The sequence below is a fragment of the Phoenix dactylifera genome, chromosome 5, assembly GCF_051530095.1.
Source record: "Phoenix dactylifera cultivar Ajwa chromosome 5, Ajwa_hap1_PhDact_Kaust_v1.1, whole genome shotgun sequence".
NCBI lineage: Eukaryota > Viridiplantae > Streptophyta > Magnoliopsida > Arecales > Arecaceae > Phoenix > Phoenix dactylifera.
This window is the reverse complement of record NC_143194.1, coordinates 2905241-2927978: the sequence shown is the minus strand read 5'-3', so window position 1 is coordinate 2927978 and position 22738 is coordinate 2905241. Positions and strand designations below refer to the sequence as shown.

Genomic DNA, 22738 nt, shown 5'->3' with positions numbered 1-22738 from the left:
TTAGAATATTCAAATGGCTAGTAGAGACTGGAGACTGAAAATTATCAATTTCATTATTTGTGGACTGAAAATAACAGTTTCTAGTAGCAAGAAGGATGTTGGCCAAGATGACAATGATACTGTCAAATAAATTTCTAGTAGCAACATGAGCATTGGGCTGAATTCTATCAAGAGCCATGGTGATCATCTGCTAATACGGTGTATAATTTCATTGGAGTTGGAAAAATGAAGCAGCAGCACTCGAGTCCAATACCTAATAGTATGCAATCTTAGTTACATAACATGCGCACAAGATGAGGTTGCAAAGAAGCGCTCTAAAGTGCTATAAGGAGCGTTTTCCAGATCCAGACATATGTGATGATCAAATAAAGAACCATTGTGTTAGAACAAATTAAGACCAGTTGCAAAACCTGCATGCTTAGTAAAGCTTAATAAGGATAGTGGCAAATTTCAGATGGATAGTGTTGCTAGAAATTGGACCCGGGGATAACCGCGGACCGAGAGGAAGGAGCTCCAGCTGGTGGTGCGGCGGCGGACGGCTGTCTCCGGCGGACCTGCAAGAAGCCTGTGGCCGGGGTTCCGGCGCCAGCCCTCCGATGCTTAAGTCAGAGGGAGGTTTTTAATGGAGAGAAGTCGTGGCCAGGGAGGAAGAAGAAGTCCCCCCACTGGAGCTTCTCCACCTTTTTATAGGAGGGGGGGTGCAGCAGTTACCTGTGATCGAGCGTGATTGTGCGAATCAATGAGTTACCGTAAACGGCCCGAGATTTCGGGCTAGCTGGCGATCCGTTGAGATCATGCGGATTAAAACGTTAACAGTCGTTGAGACGGACATTGCGGGGTTTGATCCCGAATATGGAGGACTTGATTTTCGGTGGAGTGAGGAGGTCTGCTTCTTCCTTTGACTGGGTCTTTCTTGGCCTTGAGGTCGACCGGGCTTAACTCTGTCGAGACCATGCCGAGATCGGGGTCGTGAGCCCTGAGATTGTTGGTGCCGAGGTCGGACGCTCTGAAAGTATGCTTGCTGTCGTCACGTTCGTCATCAAATGCCGGCGATTTGACCACGTGCTTTGGATGATCCATTTTTCCTCCAACAGATAATTCTATAGTAGACCATGACCGTCAGTTGTTTTATGGACTTAGCACGGCATCTGGGGATTGGGCGCGTTTTCATTGGAGAAGGTCATGGATATGAGGTCGAAATTGACGACTATTTTGTCGAGTAGCTTGCTCGCAGGGATTTCGTTTGGGGTATCTGGTGGTGCGGAAAAGAAGTTCGGCGATATTTGGTGGCGTGAGGAAGGAGTTCGGCAAGCTAGAAGCCGTAAAATCATCATCACTAGTTATGACAAGTTGGCAACAAGCTTCTTCCACAATCATATAAAAAATTCATCATTTTGAATTTTTTTTACATAGCAAAAATTTAAGAAAATCATCATCTAGAAGTAAACATATCAAAACTTCACTTTTGAATCCTCTCTCGGTAACCCAACTCAACTCATATAATTTATTTATTAAACAGAATCAAGTTAAATAAATTAAATAGATTTTTAATGAATTAAATAAATTTAAATAGATTAAACGGTTCGTATTAAACTAAATTGGTTAAGCAAATTTTAAATAGAATAAATAAATTTATTTATTAAATAGATTAAAATAAGTTAAATAGGTCAAAAGTCTAAATTTGAATCTTACCAATTTAAGAAATAAATTTTGATAGGTTAATATATTTATAATCTAAATCTACTTATAGCAAATTATATTTTTTTAGAATGAACCATTTGTAGGCCGGATTGATGAATGACATCATAAATTGGTGGGCCAAAAGGACACAAGGATGGTCAGGATAACGTGGTGGGCCAAGTGGTGTGAACGCATTTACTCGAGGACTATATAAAGAAGTCACCTCCAAACTCCACCCCGAGCATTGACTGCACTCGAAAGTATACGGCTCGAGTCGGGTTTTCTAGAAGACATCACCCATCATATGAAAGTCCGTGCTCTTTTCTTGTGACCCACATCATATGATCCATCATAGGAGTCCAACGGATGGCGATGGTAGGGGGTGGAGCTGGCTTTGTATTTAAAAAGCTTAAATACATCTTTTATGATTGCATAACAGTCCCATCTTTATACCATTACAATATCATCAACAAAGTTGAGTAAAATATGAAAAAAATAGAATGTCAATTTATAATTCAACCTATCAACTCAATTCGTAAATAATTAATTATAAATGAGTTCGAATTTAGTATAAATAGGTTTGAATCATAAATAAAATAATCCGTGTAGACCTAGTTATTAGGTGGATTGAGGTTAAGTCTACATTTTTTGATCTATTTAATATTTAGATCGAACTATGATACAACCCATGTAAGCAGTTAAAGATCTGTTTAACTTATTTAAAATATATTTAATTCATTTAAAACTTGCTTAATCTAGTTCTATATTGTTTTAACGTGACCTGCTTAACCTGCTTAACTTGTTTAAATCCATTTAATTCATTAAAAATTTATTTGATTATTTATTTCTTTTAACCTGACTTGATCTGTTTAATAAACTGATTATTCAGATTGAGTTGATTATCTATTTAGCAAACAAGTTAGATTTGCCTATATCCAATCCGACCTTACTCAATTGCCACTTTTATGGGAGAGTCATATTTATGCCACTACCATATAACCCAAGGTTTCAATTGTGTTATTAGAAGTAAATATCTCCATGATATGGGAAAATAAAAATAAAAGGTTCAAAGTTGTGAATTGATTTTCTTGTTATAAGTATTTAGATCAAATTATAAAATAATTATAAAGTTCTTTTGATTATTTACATAAATATAAAATAAAAAAAATTGATAGATAATAGATATATAAAATGAGAAAAATACAAAAAATAAAAAGTATCTCTCGCACTTCTTTCTGCCCTCAGCCATTGGCCCAGGCCATCATCGCCACTGGCCACTCGACAAGAAATTAAAGAACGCAACTTCAGAAATTGAAGCACCTTTCTTCTTGTGGTCGAAAGAGTTCGAAGAGCTTGACTTGACTGACTAACTTCTGGATATCAACGTTAAAGGTTGCGTGACAGCTTAACTCGAAGACTAATAATGTAATTTGACAACACCATCGTGACCTCACCCACAAATCTAGTTTGTACCCTTTTGGTGACAGTTCAGGTTAGGCATAGCTGTGGTTGTTCGTCTCTGAATAAATCAAAAGAGATCAAGAGCTGTTTGTATAGTTATAGTTAATTAATAAATGGAAATAAAATATCTCGTCATCAAATAAAATATGTATATATGTATGTGCCTATTTGCGTATCACTAACCACTATTGATAGGACTGTGGATGGGCTATGTTGGATTACATACATTTTGTTTTATTTATGACAAAAATATATTCAAATTGAGTTGGGTAGCATACTTTTTGGTAACTCCTTCGAAAAGAAGTTAATAATTCAAAATTAGCAATGAAAAATTCAAATTAAAGATCCAAACCATTAAGTATGATCTCTGCTATAAAAAATGTCTAGAAACTGAATTCATATATTTTGATAGGATATAACCTAATATCAAAATAGATGATTGAAATAGTATAATATTATATTTTACTATGATCTTACCGTCAAAAATTAGTGATTTTGAATATATATATATATATATATATGTGTGTGTGTGTTTTGCTATCCTGGTTGAATTGATATCATTTCTTCATATACACACTTGACATATAAAGTTAAAAATCATCAAGGTATATGAAATTTTAGTTTCTAGACATTTGTTATTTTATAAACTATATGCAATACTTTGGATTTTTAATTTGAATAACGTATTATTAATTTTAATATCATTAAGTTTTTATAAAAGGAGTTAATATAAATTGCGTTATCAACCGCGGAATCTTGCGACTTTTTTGGCATCCAAATTAAAGATAAGAAAATAGAAAGGGCCGCATTGACTTCTCTTTTGTCCGGTCTGGCTGTACGGCACAAGTGCAGTCAATCAGGGATTTCGTTGGGGGAATTTGGCGGCGTGTGGAAGGAGTTAGGCGGTATTTGGTGGCGTGGGAAAGGAGTCCGGCAAGTTGTACCGCCATTGTCACTAGTGATGACAAGTTGGCGACAAGCCTCTTCCGCAGTCAAATGGATTGAAAAAGTGGGTGGTGCGACTGTCCTATCTAGATTTTAGCTAGATTTTTAGTTGTCCTATCTCAGATAAACAATTCATCATTTCAAACTAAACATATTAAAAATTTAAAAAAATCATCCTCCCGAATCAAACTGCCCAAAAATTTAGTTTTTAATCCAACGCTTTTATTAAATAAATAATCCAACTCAACCCATATAGCTTATCGATTAAACATGATCAAATTAAATAGATAAAATATATTAAATTAAAATTTAATGAATTAAATAAATTTAAATAGATTAAATATGTTAAATGAGTTGGATTAAACTGGACACAAACTGGTTAAGAAGATTTTAAATGGATTAAATAGATCGAGTTGATCTGAACTACTTATTAAATGAATTAAAATCCATTAAATAGGCCAAAAGTCTAAATTTAAATCTGATTAATTTAATAAATAAGGCTAGATAGATTGATATATTTATAATTTAAATATATTAACTCAGTTCTAGAAGAAAAGGGACCAACTCATCTCTTGCTTCTTCCCGTCTCTCGTTTTCTTTTGGTTTTCTTTTTTCTTCTTCAAACGCCGCCCCTCTCCCATTCAACTTCAAGAGGCACTTTCGGATTCCTTAAAAAATAAAGATAAAAATAGACACTAGTAGGCCAAAAGAACACAAGTATGGTCAGGATAACATGGGGGCCAAGTGGACTGAGACAAGCCATAGAATATTCCTGCTGTTTCGGTGCCGCATAGGTTTCCCTATGCCGACAAGTTGGCAACAAGCCTTAGATTTCATATAAAAAATTCATCATTTCGAATTAGACATATCAAAAATTTTAAAAAAATATTATTTCAAATTAAATAAATCAAAAATTCAGTTTTGAATCCAACCTCTTCATCAAATAGATAACCCAATTCAATCCATATAATTTATTGATTAAACATAATCAACATAAATGGATAAAATATGTTAAATAGATAAAATATGTTAAACAGGTAAACGAGCTGGATTAAACTGGACACAAATTGGTTAAGCAGAATTTAAATGAATTAAATGGATCGGATTATGATCTAATTTATTTATTAAGTAAATTAAAATAGATTAAATGGGTCAAAAGTCTAAATTTAGATATAGATAGGTTAATATATTTATAATCCAAATCTATCTATAGTAAATTAAATTTTTCTTAAAATGAATCATTTGCCGGCCAGATTGATGAATGACATCATAAATTGCCACTTCTAAGGAAGGCACTCTCGGTTCTAGAGGACACGGCCCAACTCATCTCTTCCATTTTCTTTATTCTTCCCATCTCTCCTTTTTTTTAACCCCTTTGTTTGTTAGTAGGTCATCATGGATGACATCAATCATGATACGTCTGAGATTCAAAACAAGACCTGATTGGTTTTGGATTACACTTGACCTAGTCAAGACCAAATGAGTCATTAGTATTTATCTTTCACGAATTCCATCCAACTCAATTCTATTACCTTGGGTTCTGATTCAAGTCATGACTCCAACGAAAACTAGATTGGTTCAGTTCGTACTAGCAAGGTCTGGTCCAAACTCGGTTTGGGTGTGTGCCTAGCCACAGGGTAGTAGATTAGATGGATTAAACTGAATAAAAATAACATGGCTTCCAACCTAGAAAATTTTGCAAAGCAACTTAGCTACACTTCTTTCCTGGATGCTGCACTCCAGCCAAAGATGGGCAATGCTTTATGCCTCTGAGGTTTACCGTTTACGTGGCCGAAGAGTTAAGAGAGGGAAAACAGGGGACCTCCCATAGGCGTGAGCCACAACACGCCAAGTGAATGCGAAATTGGAGAAAGGAACTTGCACGAAGACTCCCGTTTCTTAGCGTCATGTTCCATCCCCCTCTATTAGTATTATACTAATCAGTAACACCAAAGGCCTCTTAAAAATCCCAACCTCTGTACCTTTTTAACTTTATCTAACTATGGAAATACCAATCAAACAACGAATAAAGTTATTCTTCGTTTAACTGATTAGAGGATGAATACCGATAGTTAAAGTTTTTTAAGGGGTGGTTAGCAATTCAGCATTCAAAGTACAGCCTGGATGGCTAACTTTTTTCGCTCTCTTGAGCTCCTTTTTTGGGATCTTTGACCACATAAGTTTATCCATAACTTTTTTAATGCTGTTTAGTTGGTTAACTAGATAATTTGAAATTATTCAGTTTTTAACCAATAACGAAACACGGTATTTATGGGCAACTGAACATAGATGATCCTGGGCTGAATTGTTGATGAAAGCAGCACCTTTGGGACATCCACACAGCGGATCAAGGAGGGATTGTGTGGACAAATCACAGCATTCATAGCCGGTGTGGGACTCTATGGGTTGACCGTGTAGTTTTTATTAATTGGGTCTCAAGTTTCACTGATGATTAAGTGTCGTTCAGAAGGAGAGGTTAAATTTACAATGAACCAATTCGGTACGAGTCTTCAACGCCAACTTGAGCACGGAGAAGGCCAGCACTCGACACCCCAACTGGTTTGCCCACCTCGTCTTCAGCTGACCTCAGAATCGACCGATCTGCGCTCCGACCTCGGATCGGATTTAGCAGCAGATTAGGCTTTTTGAGTCGATCAAACTGAACGATCTTCTCCTCCGATGTTCGCTTCATCCTACAATGGCTATAGATCGGTCACTTGTGGAATAGCAACCTTTCCACAAGTGAAGAAGAATAACACTTCGAAGTCTCCCATCTTCACCTCACTATACAAAGAAAAAAAAAAAAAGGAGAAGAAGAGAAGGAGAAAAATAGTTGGAAGTGTAACGAACATATCTCGCTATGTTTCTTTGTCCGAGCGAGATTGGAGGATACCTAATCAGTACCAGCGCCTCAATCCGTCAAGTCCGATCCACTCATCACTCATCGTCTGGACCCACCTCTTCTACGGAACCCTACCTCCTTTGCTGATGGTCCAGATATGTTGAGAATAACATAACACACATCTCAAAGCGCTCAGTCTTCTCTCATTCATCTGGCTACATAAATCTCAAAACACCCCGCCTCCTATTTTTTATCCGCGTGCATAGATCTCAAAGTACTTCATTTTTTATTATTTATTCACCTATATAGATCCCATAACAACCAGTGGACACTCTAATAAGAACCCTGCTAACTTAGTGGAAGGGTATTTCTAAGATTTTATGAATATTGTGTTATCACACAACCTTCATATGATAATTATTTGTAACAGATATAGATGGATGGAGAACTTAGCAATAACAATTTGATGGCTAATTAAATTATTTTTAAAAACTTATGATTGAAGTGTAATTAGCCCGAAGTTAGAGAGATGTAACTAACTATAAAATTGATTGCCGTTATCAAATCCTTGAGAAATTTCCCACCGTGAAATTAAGGAAAACTCCAAAACAATAAAAGATACAAACTGTGCAGTCCATATGTTGATCTTTTCTGACATGTTTCATTCTTATGTACAGACTTTGGCACACTAATGAAAGGGACTCAATGTTGACGCTGTTCTGACATCCAGTCAAAATTTCACTGCTAAAAGGAAGCCCAAATCCACACCTCATCTCTTCTTCCTTGACAGTAACCGAGAAACCATTAAAAGTAGTAATACCAACATAATAAAAGTTTTATTAAAACTAGATAACATAGTTAACCTCTAACCGGCAAATGAGTAGATACTTTGAATGCCTGCTACTTGCTTGAATTTAAGTAGTATTGCATGAGTTGCAGACATGGTCAGTGACTCTTTTAGTAAACAAAGTCATAAACTTTTGATTCTTTGATCAAAATAATTCATCGTGGATATTATGCCTCTTTTATTTAATTTTACACCATACAACGTTAACTCTTAAATCTTCAAAAAGATAATGCATCCATAATCAAATATGCATGAAATAATATGTGATCAATCCTTTAGAGCGGATTTACCTGGAATTAGTCTCTACAATAATTTACATGTTGTCAAAATGTCAAAGCCGCATGATCTATAATTATTATACTAATCAAGAGGAAACGAGTGGTTCTACGGAATCAAAATTCTCTACGGAATTAAGCTCTCAATTAGCAGACTCCAGTTCTTATTCTATGCTGCTGACCATTTTCTATGGCAAAACCAGTTATGTTCTGTTTCCATGTTGGCACAGACCTTCACTTCAGTGGTAAAAAGTTGACATCAAAGCCTGGAAGTCTTTTCTTCTTCCTAGAGGAAGTGAAAAAATCCAAAAAAAAAAGATGCCTTAAATTTTACAAGACAAGATGAACAAACTACAATAGTTAAATTAAGAAGACAGAGTAGTGATCCTCTTGTTGAAAATCTAAAACAGAAGGCAATAGCTTAAATGTAGAGCCAAAATACTGGGACTTACTGTTTTCTTTTGCAGGTTTAATAGTGATAACACAATAAAATAAGAAAAGAATAAAAAATTCCAATTTCGAAAAATTCTAAGATAATCTAGATAAGCCAGGTAAGGGGCTGGGGCTTGCCCAGCCGAACTCTTTCCTCCAAAAACAGAAAAAAAAAAAAAAATCTAGATAGCACAAAAAAGAAAGGAGCGAGACAAAAAAAATGAAACAAAGACCAGAAATTCATAAACAGATAAAACATGGTAGAACTCGAGAATCTCATCAGCGAGCAGATCAAACCCTTATCCAACACTCCCAATCCTGCGTGGGCGCTTTCTTTTCCGGCCATCTATCTCCACTTATATGTAGTTGGGAGGCAAAAGGAAAAGGGGGAACAAGAGAACTGCTGGGTAGAAGAAACGAAGGAAATTAAAGGACCAGTTGGGGGCTAAAGAGCCCCCAGTAGCGATGTATATTTTGGGGCTATGCATCAGGAGCCATCGGATCCCACGCCCACGTTGCATGAGTTGATACCAAAAGAAAAGTTCCACCATCAGCAAAAGGAGTTTTGATGTGCCCACTCAAAGAACAAAAATATAAAAATAAGAGAACTGCTTCCATCCACATCGAGCTTCATAGAACTTTTATTCCTCACACAAAGATGATGGTACGATGATACAACAAGTGATACTGATGTTGCCAGTGCTCAAAATACAGCGCGTAAACTCGTATAAGGGAGACAAAACATTCTTTCAAGAAATCAACAGCGTAAATACAAGGCGTATACTCATATAAGGGAGCAAGTAAGTCGAGGAAACCCACGAGGTTGGTTGCGTGACGGTGGTTGGCCGACTAGTTCCAGCGGTGCTGATCAATAGATGGTGAGGACGAGGAGAGTGAAATGGAGGAGAAGAGCAGTGAACGACATGACCAGGGTCAGGCATCTCAAAACCTTGGCGGCGGTGGCGACGGCGAGCGATGGTGCAGTAGAGAAGCAGGCAACAGAAACGATCATGTGAAGCATGCCGAGGGCGAAGGTGATAAGATTCATAAAGAGCGACGGTGCTGGGTCAAGAAGGTGGTGGTAATGGCCACCGAAGCCGAGCCGCCCGGTGACGAGGAGAAGCCCACCAGTAGCAACGGAGAGGGCAAACATGGCAACGAGGAGATCGGCAGGTGGGTTGAGGGCCATGGACTTGGTTCGGTGAATCGGAAGAAAGAAAATACTAATACTACAGTGAGGAAGGGGCCTGGGAGGAGCCAAGAAAGGATGGGAAAGAAATGGCCAGGCGAGGGGTCTCTTTGTAGGCAAGGATGGGAAACGAATGGCCAGGCGGGGGTCTGTTTCTAGGCAAGGATGGGAAACAAATTACTCTTGGACTTGTCTTTTCTAACTTGCGTGAGGTCAAGGACGGCGACGAAAGAACAAGAAAAACTCGACCTTATCTTTAACGATGGAAATGGAAACTCGAGACTTCATTTTGGTGGTTGTTCAATTTTGTTTTTTAACGGTGGAAATAGAAACTCGAGTCTTTATTTTGGTTGTTCTTCAATTTTTTTTTGTTTTAAAAAAATTGTTGTTCAATTTATTATCTTGTCTTTTGATGTTGGAATTATATATATATTATCGAGATTTCTCTCCAAAAAATGAAATATTGGTTATGATGGTAAGTAGGCCATATTTTATGTTTTGGAGTGCTACTTGTTTGTTTCATCTAGATTAATTAATTTTCATGTATTGTGGCCCACCAAATCCAATATATTCTTAGACATTTTTGTCAGGAAGGATGGACTAATTCAGGGCTCACACCATTTGGACTCAAGTCATGCTGCGCTTAAATTGTTGGTCAAAGTCTCAGGTCTGCACCTAGACCTGATGATTGGGCTTATTGAGGGCCTCAGGACTCTTTAAGAGTTGGCCATGGCTTAGATCTGATCTACCAAAGCTAATCTATGATGTGGGAATACATATGGGCAGGACAAAATATGGGTTTTGTACATAATTTACCGACAACATGAGTATAAAAAGCTTCAAGTTTATGCACCTTTTTTTCCGTGAGAGGATGGTAGGTGGAAAAAAAAAATGGCGCCTCAAAATACTCCAAGTTTCTTGCTACAGCACAAGTAAAGTTGATTGAAGGCCGGACTTGGGCACAAAAAATTTGGAATCAATCATACTTTTCACGTCCCATCATGTAGTATGGTTCGTTTTCTTTGTCTTCCCTTCATAGAACGTTGATCCTTATGTACTTGTATACGTAGAGTCAACATTTTTAATTGGTGGTAAAAGGAATACTAAATTAAAAGGCAAGCTAGGATTTAAGGAATATGATTCACCGGAATACTAACTTAAAAGGCACTTTCTTTAAACGGATTATCCATGGTACATTTAGACTTACAAAATTATGCACAAGGAGAGCCAGTAGTACAAGTTTAATTTGAAAAGCCAAGAACCTCAAGACAAAAGCTTCGTGGAATCTTGATTCACCGGCAAGTAGAGCCTTAACAAGTGAAAGATGGGATCAGAATCGTAGAAGAGGGGGTCTCTCGATTTTAAGTGGCCTCGCAATATGGAAAGTGGATAAGCGTCTGGGATTTTAGCTGTTTTACTCATGAGCGAAGGAGGCTTTCCTATTTTTAATAATTAGAGATCAAGTTTCATTCCAACCAATGTGCCTCGGACTTTGTACCAAAAAAAATTAATAATTAGGGAGCAAGGCGTCAACGGTCAAAAGGACTGCTAATTGGATTAAGATGGCTGTCGAAGGTGATTCCTTGTGGACCACTTGGAGGAAAAAAAACATGATGGGGTTGTTTTGTCATATTTGGTTTGCGAAAAATTGGAGAATTTTTCTTCACCACCCATGCTCGGTCTTCTCTATCCTGCAAACGACTCTTTGAACCTTCCATTGATGGGAACATCCCGGCTTTTTTTTTTTTTTTTCGCTACACATCTAGGTTAATTTTTTATTGATTACTAATAGATCCTTGCAACTCCTTTGGCTGCTCGGTAACTTAGTGTGCGCTTGTTCTTCTTATCTTTTTTTCCTCTCAATCTTCTTTAAATATATAAATTTTAAATTCAAGTAAAATAATAGTTTGAGTATTCCAATTTTGATATATATCTAATTGACTAGTTTTAGGAGAGTGATGTGATGGGTCGGTAGAAAAGTTCTTTAATTGGTTCCCTAATTTCTATCAAGCTTAAGGGTTAGTATTCATCATCAATCTCCCATTTCTTAGAACAACTAAGGACTAGTTTAGTTTACGGAAAAAAAAAGGTGAAAAGATGGGTCAAAGAGAAAATGGAGAGACGCTTCATTTTGCTATGGTATTCAACTCCATTTTGCCTTCATCTCTCCCGCTATTCTTGAAGCCGGCAATCTATTACTAATTTATGTCAGCACTGGTTTCTTTCTTTCCAAGCAGCACGCAAAAGGCCAGAAAAGAAAAAAAAATTCTACAATTGAACAATCTGAATATAACCTATTCAACTATTTATTTTTCCATCAAAAACAGAAACTAACTTTTTTTAGATAGTAAGATAAGCGGCAGATAAATACTTGTTAACCAGAAAAAATTACAGGATCTAGATCAAGTAACTCAAAATCAAAATAAACGGACAAAAAGTGATAAGAAACCCAAAAAATAAGATGCTGACACTAAGATCTTATTAAAAAACAGAATAATCATAAAATAAATTAAACTTTCCGCAGACCTTATTCCAAGTAACGATGCAGCCAGCACAACTCCCAAATAACGAAATTATTGATACAGGGGAGGAGAAGAGCGCCTCGTAATATCGTAAGACGAAAAAGTGAAACTAAAATACAACATGTCCCAGCCTAGAAAAGATGGTTTCCTGTGATGCCAAACTCGGATCCAATCTTAAGCGGTGACAAAGGCAACTTGCCCCACCCAAACCGTGTCCTGCTCTTCAGCCATTGAAGCCTCAGATTAAAGGATTCTATCTTATCTATAATCGAGTCAGTAACTCGAATCTGAGGGATCCCTTTTTTTTATACAAATGAATCTATTTCACCATCCCAAGTATTTTACCATGAGATTTTTTTTTTTTTTGAAGAAACGGGTTGTGCAGCGAAAGAGTACTACAAAATTATTGTTGTAATGGTAAAAAATAATGAATTTTAGATTTCAGGTAACAATACTCAAATCTAAAAATGCTGAAGGAATATCTATCAACAGCAAAACGAAAAATTGCAATCTAATATGTGGAAAAACTCTCTGTTGCTCATAGGGAGAGCAATCTCTTTTGAGTGGCCCTTCTTTTCTTTTCTTTTCTCGAACATCAAACATGGCATCGCTTCTCTTCTCCCCCTTCATGACATCGAGCCCAACTCGGTTCGTGGCAACGACCCTCTACTACTGGATATGGCAGTGGACACGGCAGCCCTGCCTCCATCCCCTGTCCCTAATCTGGCCGAATCTTTGTGTCCCTTCCGATCTGTCCCTCCCTCTGTTCCTGCCCATGACGGATGCTGCTGCCGCCGCCATCACGTCGGTCTCCACCGTCGCCACCACAATCTCCTTCACCTCCACCTCCATCTCCCCCCGTGCCACCGTCATCATCACCACTTCCAAACCACGACTATATCACCTTCCACTACCATCACCCCCACAACTAGCAGTCACTATATCCCTCTCAACCACCACCACCACCAAAAAATTTCACCGCCATCACCACCATCTTCATCACCATCTCCACCTCCACACCACCACTGCCACCCGCATCATCTCCACCTCCGCCTCTGAACCACCTCAACGCCTCTGCCAGCATCATCTCCACCACCGCCACTGCCGGCAGCATCAATACCACCTCCAAACTCTACACCACCACCGTCGCCAGCATCATAACCATATCAACCTCCAAATCAGCAACGTCATCGGCGTAATCTTCACCTCCACCTCAACACCATACCACCACTGCCGGCATCATCTCTACCTCCTCCACCCAGCAGCGCCCGCCTCCGCACCACCGCCACTGTCAGCATGGGCATCATCTCCATCTCCCCCACCACACCACCACCGCCGCTAACACCAGCATCATCTCGACCACCTCCTCCAGACCACCGCCGCCGCTGCCACACCACCAGCACTGCCACCACCGGCATCAACAGCAACTCCACCTCCACACCGCCATTGATGTTGGTGCCATCTCCACCGTTACACCACCTCCACCGCCGCCGCAGTCATCGGAATCTCCACCTCCACCTCACCATCGCCGCAGTCATCGGCATCAATACCACCTCCACCTCCACCTCCACCTCCACAGCACTATCGGCGTCGGCACCAGCATAATCTCAAACTCCACCTCCAAAACACCACCAGCTCCTTCATCACACCACCTCCACCTCTGCACCACCATCACCGTGGCATCGGCACAAGCATCACACACCACCACCGTCATCACCTCTGCCTCCATCTTCACACAACCTCCATCTAGGCCATCGCAGCTGCCACCACCGGCATCATCAGATCATCTCCACCTCCACACCATCACCACTGTCGACGACATCATCTCCACCTTCAACTGGACACCGCCACCACCTCCACAGCTCCGCATCAACACCACCTCCGCCTGCACATAACCACCCACTCAACAACTCAACCCCCAAATGGGAACCACCTTATTTTTCATCATTCAATTGCTAAATTTTGTTCATCATCTAGTAATTTCTCCATGCTTTTAAACAGGCTCTCGAAGTATCCAGTTTTTACTTAAAAACAACACAAAAGCGGACACAAGAATAATCTCGGTAGTAGAAGCAAACAACAACAATCCCCATTTACTTGAAGAACTCAACAAACAGAACAGAGTGAAGCAAACACTCGTAAAACACTAGTAACACAGAACAGAGAAAAACTCTTGATTATTCCTAGCAAAAAAAAAGCTCTTGATTGTTTAAAACAGAAAGAAGCAGAACCAGCGGACTACAGGGATTAAGGCGTTCCTTGAGTATCATCTATAGGTCCAAATCGATAAGCCGGCCACCAGAAGGAGACAAGTGGAATTAAGGAGCATGGTGAATACGGATACGGCTAGGGTCACCGAGATCAATCTATCGGCGGAGATCGGCAGCCCTGGTATCCCGGAGGAGATTGGCATAAAGAAGTAGATCACCAGCAGGCCAAGGAAGAAGACTGTGAAATTGGCAATCAGAATCATCATCTGGAATATAAGCCTCGACTGAGCGCCCGCCAGCAAGAACCCTCCAAAGGCGACACAGAGGGCAAACATGGCGACCGCCACCAGCCTGCGGCGGATTGTATGCTCCGTCGGAGCTTGGCCGGGGAGGAGTCGTTGGGCGAGGTCGTAGGCGGCCATCGGACCCCCTGAAATGAAATGAAAGAAAATGAGAGAGAAAACAGACGGGAATACCAGAAGGTCTTGAATTGAGATTGCTCACGACCATCGCCTTCCCCTTCGAGAAGCTTATAATGGAGGAGAAGCCCAAAACCGAGGGGATGACGACTGCCTGTGACGACTGTCCCGTGACGACTGTCCTACAAAATGAATGTATATATTTCAATAAAACCCTTCACTCCTTCTCAGCCCATAACTTTGATTTTGGCCAAAATCGCGACTTTGAAAACCTTACACCACGCACGTTCACGCCTGCATGAAGCCTGCTTCAGAATGGAGCAAGCTTGGGCCTGTGGTTCTTTCTCAGGATAAAGCCGAAATGGGCTCAGCCCATGTGGCCCATTGACACTCCTCTTATGCATGAATTGCCATGAAAATGAAGGCACAGCTGCTGAAAACTACACATGCCTAAGTCCATACCTGCATTATAGTGTGCTAATTAACAAGCTTTTGTGTTACTCTCCCCTAGATTACTTCAACCATCATTCATATTACATCAAGCTAAGTCGAATAGACTCGTCTTAGGGTGGAAATAATATTCGATTAGCGATGCTTAATATTACAACACGAAAGATGCCCCAAAATTCACCTGCTTCACGTTTCGGGACACAGTTCCTAAAGGAATTTTCTTGTGGTTGGTTTTGACGAACAAACTTCACATAAAAAAACATTGGCCAAGAAAGGATAGAGAGTTGGCAATAGTTGCCTTTTATATGGTGCACGTTTAGAGATGCCTTTTATTTGCTCGAGCTGTTTGGTCGCCTATTGTATCATGTCTCCATATTAGGGGTTTGTCTTACAATCTTCAGATTTTATAGTCATCATAATGGAGAAGAAACGTATAGTCTACCTTAGGGAAAGGATGAGATCATTTGTTCATGGCTCTAATGTGGCATATTTGGCATGAAAGGAATTTCAGGTTCTGTCATAAGCGTAAGTCTCCAGCTTCTTCTGTTCTTCATAAAACCCTTCACTCCTTCTCAATGTAGCATTACTTATGTTCAGCTGAATCATCTAGAAGTCACAAGACCCTTTCTATCGGATTGTCTTCCCTCCTTTAGTTACTCACTTTATGTTTCATTTTCCTATACTCTCTTGTAAAACATCACTATACTTTCTATTACTTTTAAAATACATTGGGGGAAGTCTCACTTCCTCCACTTGCTTTGGAGGCGCAAGAAGAATTATAAAAGCTCTTTAATCTACTAGCAGAATAACAAGAAGCACTCGAGTCCAATACCTACAAGTATGAGAAGAATAAGATTTAATCTGACATGAGTTGAGCTGATATGGCAAGTCAGACATCCTTTACAAATAATCAATGATGGAGAAACTGACTTTTTAGTAGTTTAGCATTGCAACTTGCAATCTTAGTTGCATTATACGCACACAAGATGAGGTTGCAAAGAAGCGCTCTAAAGTGGTCCAAGTAGGGATGGGGCAGTACCGACAACTACTCGAGCAAGAATTTTTCCAGGTAGTGTAAAAAAAAATTCCCACCTCGTAAAAGTTGGTTTGGGCCATGGGAGGTCTTCAATGAGGCACGATGCACCAGAGAAGAATCTGATAACAGAGAAGTCGAAGAAATAAAAAAGGACGGAGAAGGAAATGAGCCATTAAGAAACCTCATTAGATTATGACCATGAAGAATAGGAATAAGTTGGCATTATTGCTATAAAAAAGATACTTTTGCAATCAGGGTGAGTAATGTTGGGTCGTGAAAGGAGTAGAGATTGGGGTGGTCCAAAGTAGAAGTGGAAGATGATGCCATTAAGAAAAAAAGAGAGTAAGAGAGACATTGGTCAGAAGGCTCTAATACAATAAAATAACTAAGGATTTAGGAAGATCTCACTCTTTGACTTGAATTGCGAAGAGGATATCTGTATTTGTACTTGAGCTTGAGTAGTTACAAAATAAGGATAACATGGAATGTTATGAAAAAATGAGGGATGGGGAGTACGTTCCAACAAACTATAGTTTGAATCAAGATGATAGGAATGGGAGAGAAAGGAATAACACAGTGGATGCTAGAAGTCCAAAGCTCACCCTTCTCTCCTTGCATAAATAGTAGAGGTAAGAAATTAATTGCCAAAACCCTCCTAATAATCTCGCCCGTACGTTTCAATCTATATAATACAGGCAATTTTGACACAGCTGATCATTTTGATGGTCTGACAAAGCACAGGGATCCTTCAACTATTTATCGAGATATATGCCGAGCGCATGAGGTTGAGCTAATGATGTTGGACTCAAGGATCCTTCCCCATGGATGTCGAGCTAATAATCCATACTTTCATGCATCTCGAGCATGATTCACAAGCCTATGTTATCAGTCCATCAGTTGATCTGATGGGTATCGTATCAAACCAGAATGAGTAAATACTGTAATAATCGATGCTTTAAATAGATAGAGGTGATGAAATATTACATTGATGTTTCATGATTTGGATCCAACAAAACAATAGGCCAACTGCTTTCAATATGTGCATGTCATATGCACAGGTTTGCAATATGTGCCCCACTGACTTGAAGGCGATTGTGTTTTAACTCATGGATTTAGAAGCAGCCAGCATGAATCTCAAAGCCTCATGGAAGGCACCTGTGTCTAGCAAGAGAGTCAATACCACTATTTATCATGTCCAACAGATATTCGTTGACTCTAGTAAATCCTTCTCAAACATTTCTACTAGATGCTTAAGATCTTGAGCTACGGTCTTTGTTAACAACTTAAACCACACAGAGATTACCCACGACTTGCTAATGTGTCAGCCAGAACCTTAAGATCTCTTTGAAAGCATATAAAGTTGTGTGCTGGAGTTTAAAATGATCTTGTAGCGTAAACTACTTAGATACATCATAATCAAAGACAACGATGGAGCAGAAAAAAACAAAAAAGAACTAATCGTGGTTCAATTGCTACGCTGTTTCTCCTGATGTTATCAACGGTATAGCCTTTGATATCCTCGTCCCACTATTCGTGCTCTTTCATTGTTTGAGCACAAGCCTAGGATTTCTCCTCCATGGACAGGCCCTCATGGGAGAGGTCTGGTTTCTCATGATTTTGGACTAGACTGAGGCTAAGAAGCTACCACACTCCATATGAATCTATGTCCATTTTCTGTTTCAAAGTGGCATGGCGCGCACAGTGATTTGCCAATCACCTTATAGGTCGTCCCAACTTGTTGGTGAAACTTGAGAGAACACTTGTTTCCAGTAATTAGAGATTTTTTTAATGGAAGGGGAGGCAGAAGTCATCCAATCTATTAAAAAGAACTAAAAAGAATTACATGACAATCGATATGTTACAGATAAGAAGCAAATATATGAACAAAGAAAAGGAAAATAAATAAATAAATAAATAAGAGGAAGGACAGAATAGGGGAACAGCAAAGGGGAGTATCCAAATAGAAAAAGACTAGGATTAGAATAGCTTCACAGAAGGAGCAATCTGATGCTTCGATCCCAGTTAAGCCCCTGACCATTCTACCTAAGGTTTCCAAAGTCCTAGAGCAGTCCAATCGCCTCTGGTTCAGACGACTTCAGAAAGATGACTTAAACTCAAGCCTGTTATTCTTGCCTTAGAGGTGATCAAATCCCTCAAAGTGCCCTCCATCTTTTTTCCATCAGATAAATCTCTTAGTACAGTCTTTAGCTTCGCTCAGACTTTGTTGTAACTAGGAAGGTCCTTTAGCTGAAGAAGAACCAGCCAATCATTAAACAGATTGAGCTCTCGCCAAGCAGTGGATGCTGCAGAGGAGACCTTAGAAAAGCCTAGACTTCCTCTCCTTCTAGCAGGACCAGGAGATTGCGGCAATAAGCATGAATACAGTTATCTGAATATCCTTTGCAAAATATTTCTGTTTCCAATCTATACAAAGATCTGAGAATTTAGATGGTGGATGTGGTACTTCCAACTGCTGACAAACAACAACCTAAATGGCCTTGGCCTAATCACACTGGAGGAAGAAATGATCCACTAGTTCTGTCGGTCAATGACTCCTACATATCTCTCTAGCTTCCTCTGAAGATTTTCCCTAGTACTGAGTTTATTCTTTAAGCACAAGAGAAAGCCCTTAACTACAGATACATTGTAATAAAAGTTGCATGCAACTGAAATTGCAGCAATTACATTTGCATACAGCTGAAATTTGTTTGTTTAGATGGATGAAACTTTAATAGCTCCAATTTAAATTTTTCTTTTTGCAAAGTTGCAAATGATATTGCAATGGATTAACCAAATGAGGTGGGATCACCATTTAGCCGATACCGATATAGTACCAGGAAAGCATTATCTGTGTCCTCGAATTTCTAGTGCTTCTTGATGAGAGATGTGTCGATGAATATATAAAAACTGGCACCGTGGGTCTTGACCACACGCCATGGATGGCCTTGCAAATGCTCAACATGGAGATGGAAGCACAGGCCTTCGATGGCCATGGGTAAAGCAGTTGGGGCAGTTGTGGGGCAAGGAGCGGCGCGTATATGGTGGAAGAGATGAGAGGCTTTGGGCCATTGGTGGGTGCAGAGTGGGCCCAGAGGATGGCACTCTAGAGAAAGGTGTTTGCATGAGGGATTTTATCAAGCAGCTTGCGAGCGGACTCGCGATGGACGAGTTGCCATAAGCTCAGTGAGCCAGGTAACGAAGAAGCAATGGGGATGACGAGGCCGGTTTCGAAGGATGGCACCGAGGATTAGTACCAAATATGGATATTTGTGACTGAGGGAGTTCTAGAAAAACAACTTCTTTTTCTTTACATGAATCACATATAGAACGTATTTGGTATTTGGATATTATCCATATCAATGACCTGGTGAATTATTCACGATGCGATGAGACTTATGAATAGAATAGAAATGATCTATAAATGATCAAGAGAGAAAAAAATTCATGAATTTTCATTCTGAAATGCTCATTGAAGTAGTGTAGTGGTTGAATCAACTGAGTAGTCAAAAATACATAATTCTAATCCACCTCTTCATCTCACCATCCACCATATATTATGATTATAATACATAACAATTTAGATCCTTTCCCGCAAAGAAAAGGAAAGCAAGCAGCATTGCAGAATAAAGGGTGTACCATAGCAGGGCCAAAGTGATATCATTACTTTGGCATCTAACTCCGTGGAGTGCAACTTCAGGTATTGGAATATGACAGACGAAGGATGAAGGGAAGTAGTGGGGAACGGCCTGTTAAAAGGTAATTTGCAACAGGAGGAAAGATGACGCTGAAAGAAAGCAACAGGAGGATGTCATGGCATGGGAGGATGTAGTTAAGGATCCATCGCGACTAATCTCTAGGTTTCTAGAAATTGAAGATGTAGCTAAGAGTGACAGAATTTCTTTTACTAATTACTCACAGGTTGTTGGAAGAAACATCTTATAGAGGCCGAATCCAAACTTACAATTAACTTTCTGTTGAACCCTCCATTATCCTTGTTGTTAATCACAATATTCCATCAATAACATGATTCACATATTAATAAATTAGAAGTTCTATAAGCGAACTTGGGCATTTCTAACAATTCATAAATGATAATTCATGTGGACAAAAGAACGAACGAATAGCAAATAGAACTTCAGCAAACAATTTATGAGCATATTGTTCTATCTCACAATTCCAAACTAAGCTTTGATAAAAAGAAAGAACCAAGGGAGAAAAAAAAGGCAGAGAGGCATAACAGAAAATGTAAGACTAAATATAAAACAGACAAAACATTAGAAAATAAATGTTAATCAATGAGTAATAGTGCTCTTACAACCGCAACATTAAGAACAATATTGGTCATGGAAGAGCATCATCCTAGAAGTGCATATTAGTTAATTCTACCTACAGTATTTTAGAGGCTTGCTAATAATTTCCAATGATGCTTTAAATCGCTTGACAGATTCAAGATTATGTTGTTCCTTCCTTCATAAAGAGTAGTGTTTCCTCTGAAGAGAGGCCTATTTCCAGATTTTGTTTGTTCCTCTAGTATCTGGCATAACCGCATTTACCCATGAAAGTTGTGAGATAACCAGCAGGTATATCTTCACAAGGGTCCACAACTACATAGTGTAATTTAGCTTAGGCAAGAAAGCAATTCGTGTAGAACCTCGTCTCTCCAAGACTCAACAGTCTCTTAAGAGCACACAAGAAGAGGATCAGAAACCATAAGTAAAAGCTCCTAGATGATCTGTAAGGTTGGTGAAGATACATGATGCAGTTTACTGTGTATAACATATAAAGTCAGATTGTAGTCAAAACATCAATAGCAAGAAATACTGCATCAAAAAATAAGCAGAAGTATCAGAGTTCAGAAATATCAGGGGGGGCAAAATAGTGTTAAAAGAGTGTTTACCGAGTATGACAGGTTTGTTTCTCCAGACCAACAACCATGTCTACATGGATATTTTCTCATTCTGACTGATTTAAAATAGTGTTATTTCAGTTAAATGTGATAGGAAGCATGGACACCAAAGAAGTGTTGAATGAAAATCTACTATGGTTGTTGAAGTTACTATCTTTAAAATTTAATTACTGCCCATTCAACTTCATAGATCTCTATTCATCATGCACCTCATACTTTGCCTTCAGAGCTTTAGCTACCCTGATCTTTCAAACTTGTTATAAAGACATGCCAATCTTGCTACGAACTTTTTTGCAAATGATGTTCCTTCACTGCTGCTGCTGTTGTTAGTTTGCCTGGTTTAATTAATGGTGCCTCCAACTAATAGTAATTGCTTTTCTCCTACATCAATCATGCCAACACCTCGAATATAATCTAAATTGGGACAAGAATGCATCTCAATGCACAATTCAATATCTATTTTTCAGCTCATCCTACAATTATGGAACCTCTTTTCTTCTGTGAGAAAGTATAGTTCTGCAATCATAGTTATATATCTACATAGTTACGGATTCTTTCTAGTTTAATTATCATCACGAGATTATCCTTTGTCAAGGCTACATCTACAAAATAGCTTAACACTGGTCTGAATAATCCACCCACCACAGAAGAGAAAGTGGTCACAAGCAGATCAAGATACGGTCATCTCATCTACTTCAACTAGTCAAATGAGCACCATTGATGGAATCATCTCCATCAATTGGCCTGATCCAATTTTTGCTTTCAAACTGCTATCAGGGCTGGTTTCCATCCAAGTAGCGCGTGAAAGAAAAAAATAAAGACATGTGCCTACTAAAGTAAATTTGCTAAGAACGCAGGGCAACCATAATAATCTAGAAGGATCTCAGAGAAAAACTGAACTTCCCATAAAAACACAAAAATATACAAAGAAATACGATTTTTTTTTGTTACGATAACTGGATCCACGATAATCGGTATTTACATGATCTCGATACCACATGACCGATCATGGGGGTAGGATTTGGATTCCTAACTAAAAGAATAATCACAAAACCGGATCAACTTTAAAACGCCCCAAACCTTAATAAGATTAAATTAAAAGCGTTTTGGGCTTTTGAACAGATCTAAGACATGTGCAATCAAAGATGCGATAGAGGCAACTCACCGAGCCCCACGCAGTGCTCTCATCCGCGGATATTTGTGGGTTTTTGAAGGAAAACAGCGAGAACAGCCGCATCGGCGACGACGGTGGACTCGACGACCTAAGCTATCACGAAGTTCCGCCAACCCCTGCAGCCGAAGCTTGGGGGAAGGGACGCAAGGGCGGCAGCGGCCGCGGCCGCGGAACAGTGGGGGGTGGACGGCGAGAGTGAGAAACGGGCGTGGACGGGGGCAAGAGACCGGTGGCCTTCCTCATCTCGCGGCATGTGGGGTCCCACACACACTCCTACGCCTCCTGGTCCCACTTAGGGAATCAATTGGTCACCGTTGGGCCACGCTAGTGACTGAGACAAATATTTTTGT

The 22738-nt window shown here is 39.4% G+C and overlaps 1 long non-coding RNA gene across 1 annotated transcript; it reads right to left on the bottom strand.

Annotated features, from left to right (window-relative positions):
- Window positions 1-14260: 14260 nt before the first annotated feature.
- Window positions 14261-22738, bottom strand: LOC103721101 (uncharacterized). The gene is made up of 3 exons (XR_015986863.1): window positions 22380-22738; window positions 14911-15004; window positions 14261-14833 (listed from the first exon to the last, which is right to left on the bottom strand). It is a non-coding gene; the product is annotated as an uncharacterized LOC103721101 (long non-coding RNA).